The following is a 21,022-nucleotide window of genomic DNA, read 5'->3' as shown; positions in this document are numbered from 1 at the left end:
TCATAAACAGAGGGCACGCGTTGCGGTGGGACCCAGCAACCAGGCCTTGTGTTGTGGGTGGGATCATTGAGCAGCCACAACACCCTATTCATGGTCCCTCGGATCTGGGAGCAATTGGGCTAGCGAGATGCCAATCAAAGCAATTCGAGGGACCACTATTTAAACGCTGCACGTGGCCCGTAGCTTTCTCTTTCGGGCCTCTGTGCATCGGAACAACACCTTTGTGTTCGCTGCCAACCCGAAAGAATCAGCAATCCTTCGTGGAGAGCAGTCTACTAACAGAGATGGTGAATCGTTTCAATTTTCCATTTCTTTCATTTTCCCAGTCAATTTTCCTTAGCTTAATTCCTTTTATGTTAAATACCCCCCACCCTTCCCCTCCCTCCCTCCCTTTATCTTTGCTAGGGCCTTTGGCCCGAGGCGGGGGTCCCCCCCTTCCAGATTTAATTGCCCCACCTCTGCTGCGGCCACAGCGTTGAGGTCTCACAAAGCCGAACTGCGATTTTGCCCCCTTTGGGGTTTTGAGCAGCTTTTCAGCTCCTAAAGGAGCATGTGCTTGGCTGTCCTTTTCTTCGCTGCGTTTCCAGCGGTGAGGCTTGCTGCGGCAACTTTGAAGCCTGTGGTAACGTTGGTCAGAATTTTTCTTGCTCTTATGTTGATAATGGTTATGTTGCAGGCATTACACCAGTGACCTGATGAGAGTTGGTGTCCTACAACATCTGGAGGAAACCCTTTGTGGTTGGGTTGTGTGAGTCTGCAGATGGGTAGCTGTGCTAGTCACCTGCAGAAAAACAGCAGGCATAGGATATATAATCCAAGAGAAAGGTTAAACAACAGGAATGAGACCATTCTAATGATTAGAATCTCAACCCACCAAGACTTCCAGTTCATAAATGTATGTTCCTTCTACAGTGGACAGCATCTTTCCCCTGCTCTTCTCTCCAGGCCAGACAAACACTATGATTGGTGTTGGTGCTGACCTTTAAAGCCCTAAACAGCCTCGGTCGTGTTTACCTGAAGGAGCGTCTCCACCCCCATCCTTCTGCCCAGACACTGAGGTCCACTGCCGAGGGTTCCCTCACTGCGAGAAGTGAGGTTACAGGGAACCACGCAGAGGGCCTTCTCGGTAGTGGCGCCCACCCTGTGGAACATCCTCCCACCAGATGTCAAAGGAAAAAACAACTACCAGACTTTTAGTAGACATCTGAAGGCAGCCCTGTTTAAGGAAGCTTTTAATATCTGAAGGACTATTGTATTTTAACATTTTGTTGGAAGCAGCCCAGAGTGGCTGGGGAAACCCAGCCAGATGGCAGGGTGGTATAAATATATTATTATTATTATTATTATTATTATTATTATTATTATTATTATTATTATTATTATTACAAACTCTACTCTAGCTCAAGTGCCAGGAGAAAAGGATTTGTGGGAATATGAATGACTCACTGGGAAAATCCTAAATGTTTTCCCTGGCTTTCATCAGACAGGCATGAAAGTAAGACACAGGGTGTTCACGTGGCTTATTTCGGGAAAGACAGCGGCACCCATTTTGCCCAGAGGGGAAGAGTCAGGTCTCATCAACAGAAACATGTATGAACCTTCCTGGGTAAAGTGAGTTGACTTCAAGCTGGAGTTCAAGAGACATTCACTAATTTTTTTTTTACCAACTAAAGGTAAGCCCTAGTGAAAAACCAAGATCTGTGTCAGAGGTCCAATGAATTGGAAGATCAAGAGATGTAGAAAACCTCTCTTTAAATGCAACCAGCTTTGTTTAATCATCATCATCATCATCATCAATATTACATTTATTTATTTTGTATGCTGCCCTATACTTCAAGATCTCAGGGCGGTTCACAACATAAAATTACAATATAAAAACACAGAATACATATTAAATACAAATACAAAAACAACCAAATAATCCCCCTTTCCACAACACATTTAAAAGGGTACCAGATGTCAATCAGCCAAAGGCCTGGTTAAATAGGAATGTTTTCACCTGGCGCCTAAAGTAAAGTTACCAGACGTCCCCATTTCCCAGGGACAGTCCCTGGATTTACAAATCAGTCCCCTGACAAAATCCATCTATTTAGTAGGAAGTTGAAAAGCGTCCCCGGATTCATTGAAAAAAATCTGGTAACCTTACCCTAAAGGTGTACAATGAAGGCGCCCGGTGAACCTCCCTGGGGAGAGCATTCCACAAACGGGAACCACTACAGAAAAGGCCCGTTCTCGTGTTGCCACCTTCTGGACCTCTCGTGGAGGAGGTACACAAAGAAAGGCCTCAGAGGATAATCTCAGGGTCCAGGCAGGTTCATATGGAGAAAGGCGGTTCTTGGTGTATCGCGGTCCTGAGCTGTTTAAGGCTTTATAGGTCAAAAACAACATTTTGAAAGGGCCCAGAAACTAATCTGTAGCCAATGCAGTCAGACCAGGATTGGTGCAATATGCTCAAACCATCTTGCCCTAGTGAGCAACTTGGCTGCTGAATTCTGCACTAGGACCCCTCTAAATCCATCTCAGCCATTTAAGCCAGGCACCCCCAAACTGCGGCCCTCCAGATGTTTTGGCCTACAACTCCCATGATCCCTAGCTAACAGGACCAGTGGTCAGGGATGATGGGAATTGTGGTTCAAAACATCTGGAGGGCCGAAGTTTGGGGATGCCTGATTTAAGCCAACACCCTTTCTTAACAGCAACTGTTTAAATACAAGAAGCCAGAGCTTCTTTTTGGGGGGAGGGGGAGAACACAGAGGATATAGAGATTTATATTTGCATTCTAATAATTATTTCAAAATCTGCACCTGTATGCATAAATTAGCATATCCATACATGGGCATTGCATGCAGACCAGTGTCTTCTTTTGTTTTCCCTGAAATCTCTGCACCCCTTTGCATTTTTTTAAAAAAAGTCCTTATGAAAATTCATCAGCATTTCAGTGCATATTTCTCATGATATACCTAAGGGCCACATTCCCTTCTAGGCAACGTTGCGAGGGCCACTCTGCTAGTGCTGAGCAGGACCACCAGCAACGGTGTGAGGAGCAAGAAATGTTTACTCACACATTCCTCTCTTTCCTTACTCCAGGCAAGAAAAAAGTACAGTGGTGCCTCGCTAGACGAATTTAATTTGTTCCACAGGTCTTTTCTTATAATGAAAAATTCATCTAGCGAATCCCATAGGAATGCATTGATTTTTTTTTTTTTTGCTTTTTTTGCCCATAGGAACACATTAATTGAATTTCAATGCATTCCTATGGGAAACCGTGATTCGCTAGACGAATTTTCCATAAAACGAATTCGTCTAGCGAGGCAACCTCCGCTCGAAAAATTCTTTCGTTAAGCGGAAATTTAGTTAAGCAGGGCATTCGTTAAGCGAGGCACCACTGTAAATCAGAGTTCCAGGACACATTCCAGCCAGTCAGGAACACTCAGGGAGGGTCCATTTACTAAGATCAGGCAAACCTCTACTAATTTTTGTGCGCACATTCATCCTCTCCAGAGCAGCTATTTCACATTCATCAGGGATAACAATGGACAAAGACAAGCACAGACAACCGGGGGGGGGGGGGGAGGAAGAACTGGGCAGGAAATCTCCCCCCCCCCCGGGCCACATTTGTTATTTTTGCAGCATAAGCCTAATAAAGTCAATGTTTTCAAAAAGGTCTGAGTGCGTCTTCAGGGCACTATATATTAGGATTGCAATCTTTTACTATGATTGGCCTTCCTTATGTGCCTTTCCCAGCAGCCCAATAGGCAGAAATTAAGCAGGTGGAGATTTCCATGGCATGCATGACGAGAGAGTGATGGAAGAAGCTTCCTCATTTTTCTGTGTCAGTCAATCGCCAGGCAATGAGGTTGTCTGTCTTGTACTTCTCCATTTAGCAGCACCCAGCTGTAAAGCCTTCCATAAGAGGTCAAGAGGCTGATGCTGTTCTTGTAAGACTCTCCACTGACACCTAGTGGCTTAGCAGAGAGTACGGTCACTTCTCACCGTTTAATGACTTTTCAACGGATGAACTGGCAATTTCCATACCCTCCAACATTTCTCCAATGAAAATAGGGGCATCTTAAGGAAAAGGGTCAAATCAGAAACTGGGACAGCTTCTCTAAATCAGGGACGTCCCTGGAAAGTTGGGACACTTGGAGGCCTGCGTTACTGGAAGCTGGGATTCATAGAATTGCAGAGCTGGGAGGGACCACGAGGGTCATCCAGTCCAACCCCCTACAATGCATGAACCTAAGACTGAGTTTAAGTCTCATGCTCTACTGACTGCGCTATCCCAGAGAGATGGTGGGGGGATCTTTTTAAGTGTGAATTGGTGGGAAATGGAGATTCTGGAGAAAATCTATGCAGTGCTAGCTTGCTTATCCAACTTGTTTTTCTACTTTAGCAACATATAATAACATTCACAACTTAGGGCACAATAGTTATGTATAATCAAAGCTGCAAAAACAAACAAACAAACAAACCCTACTTCTAGAGAGATGCAAACTACTGCAAAAAAGCCACTTTTAAGTATCTGCATTTTAGGTTTTGTTTCCTGAGAAGCAGGAAAAATAAAAGTTGAAAATATAAAACAGCAACTTTTATAATAAGCAAGTGGGAAAATGCATTATTTGCACAGAAACCGTATTAAGGAGTAGCAGCATATTGGGACATGGAAGCAAACTTTATAACAGCAATGAAAATATGCATGTTATATATGGCTGCAGTACACACAGGAATTACCATATTTTTCTGTGTATAACACTCCCCCATGTATAAGATGCCCCCTATTTTTGGGGACTCCAAATTAAGAAAACACCCCTCAGCACTACCCATGTATAAGATGAGCCCCATTTTCAAACCTATCTTTTTGGTTAAAAAAATACCTAGTCTTATACACGGAAAAATACGGTATTGTTTGCCAATCCTGCAGATTGTCTTGTATAAAGTTATCCATACTACATTTTGAATATGCAAAGCCTCGTTTTCCAAAGCATTATACTCATTCCGTAAAGGAAAATATTTTATGGAAGAAGTTTTTCAGTGTTCCCAAATCTTTCCCAAATTTCCCAAATTAACGGGGGGGGGGGGACTGTTCCCCTCCCCATTTTTTAAACTCCCTCTCCACCCCAGCCCCAGGAATTCACATTTATATTTCAGTCCAGTATGTAAAGAGATTCACACACACAATGGCCGTCCTATCACCGCTCTAGCCCACTGCTGCTATGATGGACCAAAGTCCTGCTTGTGTCCCTCCATCCTGCCAACAGCACATCGTATCTCCAATTAGACCATGTTTTAGTTTCCCCCCCTCTCTCCAAGCTGACCTCTCCCCTCACAGTAGTTGTGCTTCTTATGGATATTCTGCTGTTGACCCTTCTCCTTAAGAAGTTAGAATATTTATGAACATTGTGGTTGCTTTGTCCTTTGCCCCTCATTTCTACAGCACAGGGCTTGTACCAGCAAAACATTCCATGGAGCTTGGGCAGCACGGAGTTACAAACCACAAAGTCCGACTCCTTTACCCAAGGAGCAGAGCTATGGGGCTGGTGCCAAAGGAGGATGTCCTATTCACATCAACCACAAGATGGTGCTGTGGAATCAAGGAAACCTATATATACTGTACAAGATGCTGGGGGGAGTATACAGTGGTACCTCGGTTTACAAACACAATTGGTTCCAGAAGTCTGTACTTAACCTTAGTGTACTTAACTTTCCCATTGAAAGTAATGGAAAGTGGATTAATCCGTTCCAGACGGTCCGTGGAGTACTTAAACTGAAGCGTACTTAACCTGAAGCAAACTTTCCCATTGAAAGAAATGGAAAGTGGATTAATCTGTTCCAGACGGGTCCGCAGAGTACTCAACCTGAAGCATACTTAACCCAAGGTATGAGTGTAATTGGTTCCGGAAGTCCGTACTTAACCTGAAGCGTACTTAACCTGAAGCGAACTTTCCCATTGAAAGTACAGTGGAACCTCGGTTTATGAACACCTCGGTTTATGAATTTTCGGTTTATGAACACCGCGGACCCATCTGGAACGGATTAATTCATTTTCCATTACTTTCAATGGGAAAGTTCGCTTCAGTTTATGAACGCTTCAGTTTATGAACAGACTTCCGGAACCAATTACACCCATGCTTCAGTTTATGAACGCTTCAGTTTAAGTACTCCGCGGACCCATCTGGAACGGATTAATCCACTTTCCATTATTTTCAATGGGAAAGTTTGCTTCAGTTTATGAACGCTTCAGTTTAAGTATCCCGCGGACCGCCTGGAACAGATTAATCCACTTTCCATTACTTTCAATGGGAAAGTTCGCTTCAGTTTATGAACGCTTCAGTTTATGAACAGACTTCCGGAACCAATTGTGTTCATAAACCGAGGTACCACTGTAATGGAAAGTGGATTAATCCAATCCAGACGGGTCCATGGAGTACTTAAACTGAAAATACTCAAACTGAGGCGTACTTAAACCGAAGTATGACTGTATACATGCTGGACAATTGGTTAAGACATACTGTATATTCAGTGCTTTTTTTCTTTTAAAAATATGTTTAGGGGTACTCTCATTTTCCTATTCATATTGAAATACTGCCTCTTAATGAGGCCAAACTTAGATTCACAAAATGTTTAGGGGTATGCGTAACCCTGAGGCTCCAATACTTTGGCCACCTCATGAGAAAAGAAGACTCCCTGGAAAAGACCCTGATGTTGGGAAAGATTGAGGAGGGCACAAGGAGAAGGGGACGACAGAGGACAAGATGGTTGGACAGTGTTCTCGTAGCTACGAACATGAGTCTGACCAAACTGCGGGAGGCAGTGGAAGACAGGAGTGCCTGGCGTGCTCTGGTCCATGGGGTCACTAAGAGTCGGACACGACTAAATGACTAAACAACAACATGCGTAACCCTGCGTACCCCAAGAAAAAAGCACTGCGCATACAGTGGTGCCTTGGTTATCTGTTCCGGTGGTCCATTTGTAAACCTAAACAGGTTATAACCCAAGGCACGCTTTAGCCAATGGGGCCTGTAAAAAAAAAAAGTGTTCGTAAAAAAAAGGGTTGTATTCCAAAAAAAAAAAAGGTTGCAAACTTCTGAGTTTGATGTGTTTGTAATCCAAAACGTATGCAAACCAAGACGTATGCAAACCAAGGTACCATTGCATATATATTTGCAGAATAGGTTCTCAGAAATATTTGCTCTATATTATCCACAGGGTGGGTCCCACTACCGAGAAGGCCCTCTGCCTGGTTCCCTGTAACTTGGCTTCTCGTAACGAGGGAACTGCCAGAAGGCCCTCGGCGCTAGACCTCAGTGTCCGGGCAGAATTATGGGGGAGGAGACGCTCCTTCAGGTATACTGGACCGAGGCTGTTTAGGGCTTTAAAGGTCAGCAGATTGGGGGGGCACTTCCTTTTCACCTCAAGTGCTGAAATGGGGTGCAAAGCCCCTGCCAAAGGCCCATCTGGTCCACCAATCAGGTGGCTTTGGTGAGCTCCCAGGCAGGGCATGAAGGCAATAGCCCCCCTTTACTGTTACTCATAAGAGCACAAGGAGAAGCCTGCTCCCGCCTCCTGCTCTCAGACCCTCCAACTGTCCCTATTTTCCAGGGACAGCCCTGGATTTACAGAAGCCATCCTGGTTTCTGATTTGATCCTGGAATGTCCTGGTTTTCCTTAGGGTGTCTCTTTTTTTCATCGGAGAAATGTTGGAGAGTATGGAGTTATGTGACTCCCCAAGCTAAGGAGATAAATAACTATACAACCTTTAGAAGACCATCTGAATTAATTGAAAAGCCCCTGTATAGGAACTTTTTAATGTTTAATGTTTTATATACGTTGGAAGCTGCCCATAATGGCTGGAGTAACTCAGTCAGATGGGTAGGATATTATTATTATTATTATTATTATTATTATTATTATTATTATTATGTAAAGGTAAAGGGACCCCTGACCATTAGGTCCAGTCGTGACCGACTCTGGGGTTGCGCGCTCATCTCACATTATTGGCCGAGGGAGCCGGCGTATAGCTTCCAGGTCATGTGGCCAGCATGACAAAGCCGCTTCTGGCAAACCAGAGCAGCACATGGAAACGCCGTTTACCTTCCCGCTGTAGCGGTTCCTATTTATCTACTTGCATTTTGACGTGCTTTCAAACTGCTAGGTTGGCAGGAGCTGGGACCAAGCAACGGGAGCTCACCCCGTCACAGGGATTCGAACCGCCGACCTTCTGATCAGCAAGCCCTAGGCTCAGTGGTTTAACCACAGCGCCACCTGGGTCCCATTATTAGAATAGGACATCCCTATTTTCATTGGAGGGTATGTGCTCTCGCCATGGCTGACCAGATGCCTGTGGGAAGCCAGTAAGCTGGACCCGAGGGCAATAGCACCCAACACACCTGCAATTTCCAGCAACTTGTGTTCAGAGGCTTCCTGCCAGCTTCAGTTGGCAGGAGACATGTTTTTCTCTCTCGAGTGGAGTTAATTCCGAGACTTGAATATATGGCAGCAGAAACAGGATTTAGGAGCCAAGGAATCTTTAGGACAAGTTGGAGCAAAATGCGCTCTGTCCATGTTTAGCAAGGCTCTTTAAAGAGGCCAGACGAACCCGCTGAGCTTCTAATGGCATCTCACATCCCTTTACAATTTGGCACAGAAATTATTGACCTGTTGTCTCAAACCAAGCATGAATGCTAGGATCTCAGGATGGTTATCTAAAATCAAGCAGGAAATAACTTTTAAATTTAGTTCAACGGAAAGAAAAGCAGATTATTGCAACGTCTGTACAGCTCGGAGATGCAGTTGTTATGAAGCTGAGGAGTATTGATGGCTATAAAAAAAGGGTTGGACAACATGGAGAATAAAACTACCAGTCACAATGGACTATGCTTTACTTCCACTGTAGCTTGAAACTTCATGCCTCTGAATACTGGTTGCTGGAAGTGGCAGGGGATGTGAGCTCTGTTGCACTCAGCTTCTGCTTGTGGGCTTCCCAGATGAGTCATCTGGCTGGCCACTGTGAGAAAAGGATGCTGAACTAGATGAGTCTTTGGACCGATCCAGCAACCTGTCATTCAGCATGACATCCAAGCCAGCAAAGGGTCATTTGCTAGTGTTGCTCCATCCTTGGAGGCCACTGTTTGGGAGGTGACATCTGGTGATTCCCATGGAGGCAGGAAGACAATTGCAAAAAACATGGCTGGCTTGTATGTCTGGAGCACAAATCATGCTTGGCAGTGGTGGCTGGTACCCCATCGAGACTGGAGGAGAGGAATTCAGGTAACTGAAACAAGAGGCGAACAGTCCAGGAGAATGGCAGGTAGAGTGAAAGAGGGGGTCTTGCCCCCTCACCATCCTCCCTACTGAGTTCTATAGCAAGGGCCAACACTAAGGAAGAGGAAGATGAAAACTAGTACTTTCTACCCAACCCACCCTGGACAGGTTGTACATAAGAAGGAAGAGAGGTGGATCAGGGCAAGTGGAGGTTGGTGGGGCAGTGCCCCACTTGTCCAAATAATGGACCAGCCCCCACTCATGCTTGGTAATCTAAACTACATTTAATGCATCTGCACCAACCTTCTGTGTGTTGCATTCTGTGGAACAATGCTGGCCCACCCCGCAACCAGGAATAGTTAATCCCCTTTATTTCCTCACCACTTCATCTTTGCTGCTCAAGAACTACAAAAGCATTCCAACGAATGCAACAAAACAATTAAAATGAGCTTCTAGGTGTGTGTGTGTGTGTGTGTGTGTGTGTGTGTGTGTGTGTGTGTGTGTGTGTGTATTTGGATGGTGTGTGCTCTTAAATAAGCTGGTGCCTATTTGAGAATAATCAGGAAAGAAATCCATCCGTAATGTTAGCTGCAACAAGCCCCTCAACAATGCATGTGTTAAAGGCTGTGCAGGAAATACTGAGAGTCATGGGGATGAGAGACAATGGCTCATAATCCAGGGTTCGATTTCACAGCTTGGTTCCCACCAGTGGAGATTACCATTTTATTCTCAGAATGGGCAGCGATTTTTGCTTTGGGTACCCTAGCTAGATAATTAGGTTTAACAGGCAAGTCACGCACCCCTCACCTGTTTTGAAACTAGATTGTGCTCCCCCCCCCACACACACACAGGAGAAAACTGAGGTAGGTATCTGGGACAGGAGAAAGTGTGTTTGCTAATCATTTCCCTCATGTCTTGCCGATCTAGCTGTTCAGGGTCTGCTTTAAAAGTTGGCAGCCCTAGAAAAGAGGAAATTCAGCAGGTGAAGCTTTTTGCATTGCTGTGCTGTGCGCAGGGTTGCCAGACTCAATAGAGGACAGGACTTCTGTGCCTTTAATTGCCCTGCTCTCTTTTGAGTCTGGAAACCTTAAAGAGAAACCAGCAGACCCTTTGTTTAATTTCCAGATACAGAAGTCACAGAAGTCCTGTCCTCTATTGAGTCTGGCAACCCTAGCTGTACGTCTCTCTCTCTCTCTCTCTCTCTCTCTCTCTCTCTCTCTCTCTCTCTCTCTGTGTGTGTGTGTGTGTGTGTGTGTGTGTGTGTGTGTGTGTGTGTGTGTGTGTTACCTGCTAACAGCTACTCAAAAAAGCAGAGGTCAATGAGCTGGCAATCTTAGCCTGCAGAATAATGTCCCCCCAAGATTCAAAAGCAGAAGCTGCAAGCAAAATGCAGTCATTATGAGCAAAGTTAGTTCCCAGAGGTACTGCTGTTGGGAGCGAGGGGTTGAGAGACTCCTTGCCCATTTAGCTTGAGACTGAGTCATGAGCACATGACAGGTTGCCAACATTTCCTTTGTCTTCTAATAGAGAAAGGCTACCAGCACCGCCCTGAAAAGCCATCTGCATAAGATTTCATGGAGGGATGCCAACTGCTTTCTTTACTTAAGGCTGTGGTACAGTCCCAAATAATTGTGACATCTGCTATTTATCTAAAAAGGGGGGGGTATTGTTAAAGCCTAATTAATTGGCAAGGTTGAGAAATGTGTCCAGCTGCCTTTCGTTCTTTTTACAGCCGATTAAACCCATTCCCAAGCGCACCAAGTATGCAAAGCTTGGCTGAGGCACTGTGCATTTCATGCTCGCTTCTGCCACATCGTTGAAGCATCTTATTGATTTATTTCGAGTATCTTTAGCCCACCCTTTTGGGATTCCCATGTGGCGTACAGCAACTCAGCTTCAGAGCAATGCCCACCAGCACTATAATACAAAATGAGAGCAAATAAACACATAAGTAAGACAACCTGTTTAAGCTGCGGAAACAGAAATGGTTTCCCACTATTTAGTTACAAACATATCAGAGCAAAGGTGGGGAGCTTCAGGCCCAGGGGCCAAATCCAGCTTGCTGAACTTCTCTGTCTGAAACTCACCCCAGGACACACCCCTTCCTTCACAGCCTCCTCAAATAATGGCTGGAATGTGTCCTCGAACACTGAGAATGGATATCTGTCGAGCGCCCCGTTTTCAGTAGGATGACACCACTTTCTCTGAGGATGTTCCAAGCTCTGCCTTCGTCCCGGGTTTCATGTGTGGTGGGCGACAGCAAGGGGAGGGCGTGCAGCGGTGTGCCAGAGTGCGGGATTGAAAGAAGCTCGGGTTTTTTCAGTCTGGTGCTCTGCTGTGAATCAGCAGGGCTGCGCCAGAGCATCAGACTGAGAAGGGAGCATCTTCCGGCTCAACAATCTGGTGTGACCCTCCTGATTTGCACCAGAGTGGAATAATAATAATAATAATAATAATAATTTATTTGTACCCCAGACACTCTGGGTGGCTTCCAACATATACAAATGGTCTCGCAAGACCAAAGAACGAGCATTTTTTGGTCTCATGCTCTTGCGCATGGGACCAAAAATGGAGCACCCTGGTTCAATGGGAAATTTTTTGGACGGCATGAGATTGGGGGAGGAGGAAGGGGTGTGTGAGAGTGTATGTAGAAACTAGCCCACTGCACAAAGGTAAAATTTACATTTGTTGCTCCACTCACTTCTGTCTCTGGCCCCGCCCGCCAACAGCATGTGGGCCCTGGAAGGTTGTGCAGAGCAGAAGGTAGCCCTCGTCTTGTGCTACAGGCATGCGATTCCTTTCTCTGGTGAAAACACCTTTAGAAAAGAACACACAGAAGCCGGCTGATTCCACTGTAGATTTCCCTAAGGAGGTGGTTGGTTGATAGGGGGAGGTGGAACTAGAGAAGGAGGATTGGGTAAGACAATTCCAAAATGTGAAACTGCAGTGAGATGGAAAAGTAATACCCACTCCTTTTGGGGGGGGTAGGGCAGGGAGCTCCTGTGCCTTTAGCAGTTACCAAGTTAGGCAGAAGTTCCACAAGTGGTATGACTTCCCCCAATGAGAAAAGTTGCTGTGAATATTTCCTGTCTACATAGCTGCCAAGTTTTCCCTTTTCTCGCAAGGAAGCCTATTCAGCATGAGGGGAAATCCCTTAAAAAAAGGGATAACTTGGCAGCTATGCCTGTCTGCATGCCAGCTGCCAAAAGGCACAAGAGCGGTCCCAGGCAAAGAAGATGGCAACTGTGGCAGTAAACCACAGGCCTTGGTTTCTTCAGCATTCCGATGGATACTTGCCTGAAATGTGTGTGTGTGTGTGTGTGTGTGTGTGTGTGTGTGTGTGTGTTAGGATAGACTGTACTGGAAAATGGCTGTTTCTGTTCATATATAAATTTGCTTCCTTTGATTTTTCACAATGACTTAATAGCAGACTGTGTGAAAAACCACATTGGGTGGATGGGTGAGACGGTGATGGTCAGATCCGTCACTTTCAGTTTAAGCAACCTGAATGCAAGTACTTTGATTCCCTGGGTCGAATTTGAACGTTGTTCCTCTTCTTCACGCACTGTGTGTTGATTCACTGCTTGTCAACACTTGCAGACTTGCCATTTCACCTGGATCTCTCTCTCTCTCTCTCTCTCTCTCTCTCTCTCTCTCTCTCTCTCTCTCTCTCTCTCTTGTCATACCATTGGCTAGATGCATTGATAAGAAGCTGATCTATGACTTCAGGAAAGCAGATTCCAAGTTGGAACCAGTTTATCCTGGTAACTTCTGGGACTGGCTTCCTGCCACATTGCTTTGTCTTAAACAATGAGTTCACACGAGAAAATCCCAACTCAGCTGCGATAAATGGGAAACTCCATTATCCTAAATAATTCAGAGCACCTGCTAAAGTCTTCAGTCTGATATCAAGGTGGGGTTTTATTTGTTACTTATGGCAGAGCATTTTGCACTCCCCAATTTCATTAGAAATCCTGCTCTTAATTTTTTTATAATCCTTTAGCATTCACAGCATCTGTGTCTCCTCCGCTGTCAAATGTGTCTATCCTCCATTTAGCTGAAGGAGCGGGGGAGGGGGCTGGAATAAAGAAAATAGCCAAATTAAAAAGATGCAAAGCCCAAAGTTGTGGATCACCCTCAAATTGCATGGATAATAATAATAATAATAATAATAATAATAATAATAATAATAATAATAATAATTTACTATTTATACCCCGCCCATCTGGCTGGGTTCCCCCAGCCACTGTGGGCGGCTCCCAACAGGATATTAAAAATTGAATAAAACATCAAACATTAAAAACTTCCCTAAACAGGGCTGCCTTCAGATGTCTTCTAAAAGTCAGATAGTTGTTCACTTCTTTGACAGCTGATGGGAGGGCATTCCACAGGGCGGGCGCCACCACCAAGAAGGCCCTCTGCCTGGATGTTCTCTCTCATTTACAAAGAAAGAAGAACAGTTCACATGTTGCAACTGTAAAACACACATTTTTGTTTCATGCGTTTTATCTGAGCCGAGCTGATTGCTTCATACATGTCCCATGTGCTCAGTTCAGGACCAGCTTGCACTGCTGTGAAATCTCAAGCCCTCCTGTCTCTGATACAATCCTGGCTCCTAGCTAAGGGGGATTTCAGATGAGGCCTTAATATTGCCATTGGGTCAACTCGTTCAGAGATCACAAATGGGCACATTGCAACAGTTCACCCCCCCCCCAATTCATTGGATTTACCCAGCGGCGGAGCTTCATGCTCCGCCACCGGGGGTGGAAAGCTGGCGTGGTGCCCCCAGTGAGGTGGCGCGTGTTTTGGGGGCGGGGTGCACGTTTTGGAGGTGGGGCACGGCGTGCGCAATGGCAGGGCGCACGTTTTGGGGTGGGGCGCGCCTCACGCAGGGGCGGGGCGCACATTTTGGGGGTGGGGCGGGCAGTGGTGATGGCGCCCCTGGGATCACATCGCTTGGGGCGCACCGCCCCTATCTTCCTACGCCCCTGGATTTACCCAAGAAATAGAAAATCAAGTTTTTAAAAATAGGCTGGTAAGAATTACATGCATGAGGAGCTCCCATCCCATAATAAGTACCCACCTGGAAGTGCTCCACTTTCTGCACCCCTCACCAACTGTCCTATTTCCACCTAGGTTCCACCTAAACATTAGGAAGAACTTCCTGACAGTAAGAGCTGTTCGGCAGTGGAATTTGCTACCAAGGAGTGTGGTGGAGTCTCCTTCTTTGGAGGTCTTTAAGCAGAGGCTTGACAGGCATATGTCAAGAATGCTTTGATGGTGTTTCCTGCTCGGCAGGGGGTTGGACTGGATGGCCCTTGTGGTCTCTTCCAACTCTACAATTCTATGATTCTATTTATTTATCTCTTTGCTGGATTTATAATGCATATTTCCTCTGAGGAGATCTCAAGATGGCAGACGTGGTTCTCCCACTTACCATGTTATCCATACAACAACCCTGTGAGGTAGGCTACTCTGAGAGTCTGTGACTGGCCCAAGGTCATCCAATGAGCTTCACGGCTGAGTGAGGATTTGGACTTGGGGTCTTCCAGGTCCTACTCTGACATGCTAATAACTGCTACACCACACAGACCCTCTTGAACCGAACTTTCCAGGCATCTTGTCCCCAGCACAGTCCCACAACTGATTCTAAATCCCATGCAGCATCATGTCCAAAGCCGTCCCCAGGTTTTGCCAAAAGAAAACTGTTGCAACAGCTCAACATCTGATGAATTGTGAATGAAGCAAAACAAATTTCAGGCAGAAGTTTTGAAATTTATTGGGTGTGCAGGAGATATATTTGGAAGAGGGATCTGCACATCTCCGCTGCCAAGTTTGGTCTAAATTGAAATTTGAAGCTTCTTGTGTGGGAGACTAATTTCAAGGAACCAAAGAAGAGCATTCCTCCCATAGGTTTTTTTTTTTTTAAAGTAAGGTAAGGTAAGGTAAGGTAAGGTAAGGTAAAGGACCCCTGGAAGGTAAAATCCAGTCAAAGGTGACTATGGGGTTGCGACGCTCATCTCGCCTTCAGGCTGAGGGAGCCAGTGTTTGTACACAGACAGCTTTCCGGGGCATGTGACCAGCATGACTAAACCGCTACTGGCGCAATGGAACACCGTGACGGAAACCAGAGCACAAGGAAACGCCATTTACCTTCCTGCCACAGTGGTACCTGTTTATCTATTTGTACTGCTTTTGAACTGCTAGGTTGGCAGGAGCTGGGACAGAGCAATGGGAGCTCACCCCGTCGCAGAGATTCAAACTGCCAACCTTCCGATCGGCAAGCCCAAGAGGCTCAGTGGTTTAGACCCCAGCGCCACCCGCATCCCTATTTTTCTCCCATAGCCTTAATTCACACCCAAACCTTCCCCAGCATAGTCTGGGTTTTCCCATATCTGCATTCCCCACAGTTGCCCCTGGAGAATTTTGGATGTTCTGCCTTTTCACAAGTGTGTCTGTGGCTTAAGGATGCTGCTGCTGCTTCTGCCACCAACCCTAGACTATTTAACTTTACCAGAGCTGAGTTTGCATAGGGAAATGAGAGCCAGTGGCATGCACAGGTGTTCCTTGGAGTCTGCTCCTTTTTTATCCAGGCCTAAGTGGCTCATTGCAGCTCAGCTCAAAGCAAAAAGTTGGCAGTGTAGGGGAGGGGGGGTACCCCTCTCGGCCGCTGTACCATCAAATATTTACTCAGTCAAAGAAATGCAGGACTACAGAGTCAACATGCCATTTGTCCTTCCTTATCACCCCAGCCAGAAGGGGCACTCAAAATCTGGTTGCAGCTCCACACCTGTGCAAAGTGGGCATATGAACACACACACACACACACACACACACACACACACACACACACACAATGAAGGTTGTGGGTTTCTCTGTGCATTTATATATATTAATTCATATCCATAGTGCCTTTCACGGTTTACAATTCAATAAACAGCAATGATATGATAACTCATGAAAGGCATCAATAAAATATATATGGGTTGGAAGCAAGCAAGCTATTTCTCAACCCCACCAAATCATACAGGGGTTCCGAGACCTATGAAGTGCTGGCCCAGGACAGATGTTCACACACAGCCACTCTTTTGCAGACATCTACACTCAACATGTGGATATTGGTCTGACATGCAACAAGTCATTGTCCACATGTTTGCCGATGCATGGAGGACTTTTTTTTGAAGAGAGCTGAAGTGATTTTCATAACCCAGGGATGGCTCCTTGCCATCTGAGTTGGGGGGAAACCAGGAATGGAGCAAGAAAGGGCAACTGTATGGAAGTGGGTTTGCCAGCTAACCAGGAGAAAAAACACACCTCTGTCCTGTGCCTATTGTAGCAGATTGGGATGCAGGAATCAGCTCTGTGTGACATTCAGTGAAAGCACAATAATGCTACTGTCTGCACACCAAGCATGCGCTAAAAGCACACCTGCAACATTTACTCTCGGGGGGGGGGGGCGGGACTTTGTGATCAGAGAAAGCTAACATTTTGTAGTTAGAAATTGAACTTGAACAAGAAGAGGAAAGATCAGCTGAGCCACAGATAGGGATGGGGGGGATAGGATTCAATTCACTTTTAAAGGTCTCCAAATTTTGTAGTGCAGTTCTCCACTTGCAGAAACCTAAAAAGGCACAAGCACTTTGGAGAGGTAAGCACACACTAAATGCCCATGGCGATTTCTAAAGGAAGTGGCTGCATTGCACTGACATCTGAGAAAGAAAGAAAGAAAGAAAGAAAGAAAGAAAGAAAGAAAGAAAGAAAGAAAGAAAGAAAGAAAGAAAGAAAGAAAGAAAGAAAGAAAGAGGGAAGGTGTGTGTTTGTGTGTTGATTGGAGCGATGCCTCTGATCGCATTGCATGTGGATTTTGTTTTTATTTGTAAACTGAGAACAAGCGAGAGCCTCTTATTAAGCTGCACAATTGTGCCCCACTTCTGTCCCCGTGAATTGAGCCGTTCCCTCCATGGGAAGAACAAACAAGGCAGCCGGCGGAGGCTGTGTGGAGTTATCGCACCCAGCCTGGAGCGATTGTATCAGCTGCCTGGAACAAAAGCCATTTTATCCCCGGGGTAAAAGAGCCCATCCTGGCAGGCATGCCACACGCGTGAACCGTCTGGCACACCGATCCTTTACAGGAAGATGGAATGCTGGCTGAATTGTTTCCTTGACTGTTCTTTATTTATCGTTCATGTGTTTCATTATTGCTGAGCCCAGGCGTTAAGAGCAGGTGCCAGGGGTTCCTGAACTGGGTTCCAGTGAAGCCCTGGCTAACCCACTTGCAAATGGGGTTCCTCAACCCCATTGCTCTATTTCCAAAACACAAGGTGGCAGGCAGGGTACAGATTTGCCTGGCCAGGCAGAACCCTGCAGGTCAAATCTCCCACTAGAACATAAACAGGATCAGACCAAAGGTCTCTCTCTTCTAAGGTTGCCTGACCACCATTGCTGACTTGAAGTCTCCAGGTTTGCCTGCTGCCCCCCCCCCCCGAAGGCAGAGAAAAGTCTTGACTCTCCAGGTGGATGAGAGTGCCTTCCCTACCCAGGCTCCCTAAGCAGATGAGAAGGAATGATCCCCTCACTTCAGCTGGACCTGGGAACATCCATTTAGCTTAAGGCTTCTGTCTTGATTCCCAACCAGTAACACATTTGCTCGTTTGTCAGTCTTCCTGTTACGTATTTGAACGTCGTGCTCTCAGTGACTGTCGTTAATGCGCGATGTGTCATGCATAATAACATTATTGTGGTCCGCCCCCTGTGACACCACTCAGGCTGCCCCTGTGACATCACCAGGAGCTGCCCCTAGGTCTTAGGTTTCGGTCCTGCAATCTCAGGGTGTGGGAAGCTTCTCTGACCTGGCAAGCCTATTCCAGAATCCCACTTTATACAGCGACTAACCACGTACCTTGGAGAATCTGAAAAGCAGAGAAGGAAAGCAACAGCCCTCCCTTATTGGTTTGTCCTTCTGAGAAACTGATGCTCAGAGATTTGGGAGGGTTTCATTGAGCTATCATTATTAACAGGACCCATTAGCCTCAGCCAGTATGGTCAGTGGTTTGGAAAGATGGGTGTTGCAGTCCATCAACATCTGGAAGGCCATAAGTTCCCCACCCCCTACGCCCTCCAGATGTTTTGGCCTACAACTCCCATGATCCCTAGCTAACAGGACCAGTGGTCGGGGAAGATGGGAACTGTAGTCCAAAACATCTGGAGGGCTGAAGTTTGGGGGTGCCTGGTCTACACTCTACGGAATGGGTCAACAGTTGACATACCATCTTATGCTGTTAACAAGCACCACCACAGCCACCTGAGTTTCCCCACACAGCGCAGAGTCCAGAAGAACTCCCAGTGCCCTTCATCCTTAACGGCTTCAAAACTTCTGTCTACAGTGATTGGTAAGGCCACATCTCAGTGGTACAACATCTGCTTTCTCTCAAGAAGGTCACAGGTTCAATCCCCAATGGCAGGGCAGGGAGAGGTCCCTGCCGAAAATCTGGGAGAGCCACTGTCCAGCACAGTAGACAATACTGAGTGAGATGGACCAATGGTCTGACAGCTTCCCTGTGTTCCTGTGCCTTGAGAGAAGGACTCTAGTTCAGTGGAGATTATCTGCTTTAGATCCCTGCTCCAGTCCTTGGCATCTCCCAGGTAAAGCTGGGGATGTACCCTTCCTGAAAGCCTGGACAGCCACTGATAGTTAGTGTAGACCAGGGGTCAGCAACCTTTTTCAGCCCTGGGCCACTCCACTGTCCCTCAGACCATGTGGTGGGCCAGACTATATTTTGAAAAAAATAATAATGAACAAATTCCTATGGCCCACAAATAACCCAGAGATGCATTTTAAATAAAAGGACACATTCTTCTCATGTAAAAACACCAGGTAGGCCCCACAAATAACCCAGAGATGCCTTTTAAATAAAAGGACACATTCTACTCATATAAAAACACGCTGATTCCCGGACCATCCATGGGCCGAATTGAGAAGGCGATTGGGCTGCATCCGGCCCCTGGGCCTTAGGTTGTCTACCCATGGTTTAAACCAGGCATTGGCAACCTCCGGCCCATGGAGACCATTTATTTGGCCCATGTGAACCGAGCCGCCCACTCGGCAAGTCCCCCGTGCGCTGCATTAAACCGGTGTGGGGACTCGCTGAGCGGCGCTGGAAATCGCGTCTACGCAGCCGCAGAAGCGATTTCTGGCGCTGCGGACATTTTGGAAATGGGCAGCCAGCACCGGAAATCGCTTCTGCGCAGCCACGGACATGCGCAGAAGCGCTTTCTGGTGCTGCGCTGCCTATTTCCAAAATGTCTGCAGCACCAGAAATCACTTCTGCGCAGCCGTGGACATGCACAGAAGCCATTTCTGGTGTTTGGGACATGGGCAGCGTGGCACCGGAAATCGCTTCTGCGCCTGTGCGGCCCATGTTCGGCCCACGGACAATAGTCCGTGGGAATCCTCCGGCCCAAGGGCAGAAAACGTTGCTGACGCCTGGTTTAAACAATGCTGACCTGGATGGACCAATGGTCCAACTCAGGACAAGGCAGATCACTGTGTTCCCGGATCTTAAGGGCTGTAGCTCAGTGGTACAGCATCTCCTTTGGATGCAGACAGTCCCAGGTTCAGTCCCTGGTGTCTCCCAGTTAGAGCTGGGAGTGACCTTTGCCTGAAACCTTGGAGAACTGCTGTCAGTTAGTGTAAACAACACTGGCCTGGATGGGCCCAAGGCAGCTTCCTATGTTTTCCACACACAGTATCTTCATCTCTTTCTGGATTGTGCTTTACTTTGCTCAATTCTACCCACCTCCATACAGTACCATCAACTGGCTCCAATTCAAGAGCCTCCACCACCAGCAGCCTCCCTTTCCTTGTCATTTCAGCATGGAGGGTATGATTTGCATGTGAGTCCACCCAATTCTAAAGAAAAACGAAGGTGCACTGAATCCAGGAAGATTCTGCGGTCAAGTTTGAAGTTCAGTCTTCCCTCCATCAAAATTGTCTCTTGCATTTGATCAATAAGCTGCCGCAACTATCAACACTGGGTGAATAACTGCCCTTTTAATCATGGGCTGAAAAAACACAACAGGGTCGCCCAGTGTCTGCAATGAAGGCCTTTTGTATCCAGGGCAGGACTCTGGCTCTTGCGGTTTACAGGGAGATGCACAGCACCTGCAGTTTGTTTGAACTGCTATAAAAGAAAAGGAAGAAAGTGCAAACCACGGGACAGGAGTGCCTTTTTTGGGTGGGGTGGCAAGGCACCATCTGTAAACACAACCCAGAGAGGAGCAGAAAATGGGCGTTCGAGAGATACTAGATCACAGCAATGGAAACATTCTCAATTAACCCCTCTTTTCTTTACATCTACCATATTTCCAATGCAGTAGATGGAAAGGCAGGTATCAGAGGCTTGCTAGGGGCAGCTGTCTGGGCAGGGGAGCATGGTTGCCGATTCCCTTTTGCCCTGTCTCTTCAGCCTAACTGCATTTGGCCATGAAATATATGATGGAGGGGGAAGAATGCCACCAAAGGCATGATTTGTGATTCGATAGAAATTGTTTATCTGGTTTTTCACACAATAGCTTCAAGCAGGAATTGCAGAATCATAGAACTGTAGAGCTGAAAGGGACCCCAACGGTCATCCAATCCAACCCCCTGCAATGCAGGAATCACAGCTAGATCATACATGGCAAACGCCCATCCAACCTCAGCTTAAAAACCTCCAAGGAAGGAGAGTCCACCAGCTCTCGTGGGAGTCTGTTCCACTGTCAA

This window comes from Zootoca vivipara, chromosome 15 (assembly GCF_963506605.1).
Source record: "Zootoca vivipara chromosome 15, rZooViv1.1, whole genome shotgun sequence".
NCBI lineage: Eukaryota > Metazoa > Chordata > Lepidosauria > Squamata > Lacertidae > Zootoca > Zootoca vivipara.
Note: the sequence above shows the minus strand (reverse complement) of the source record.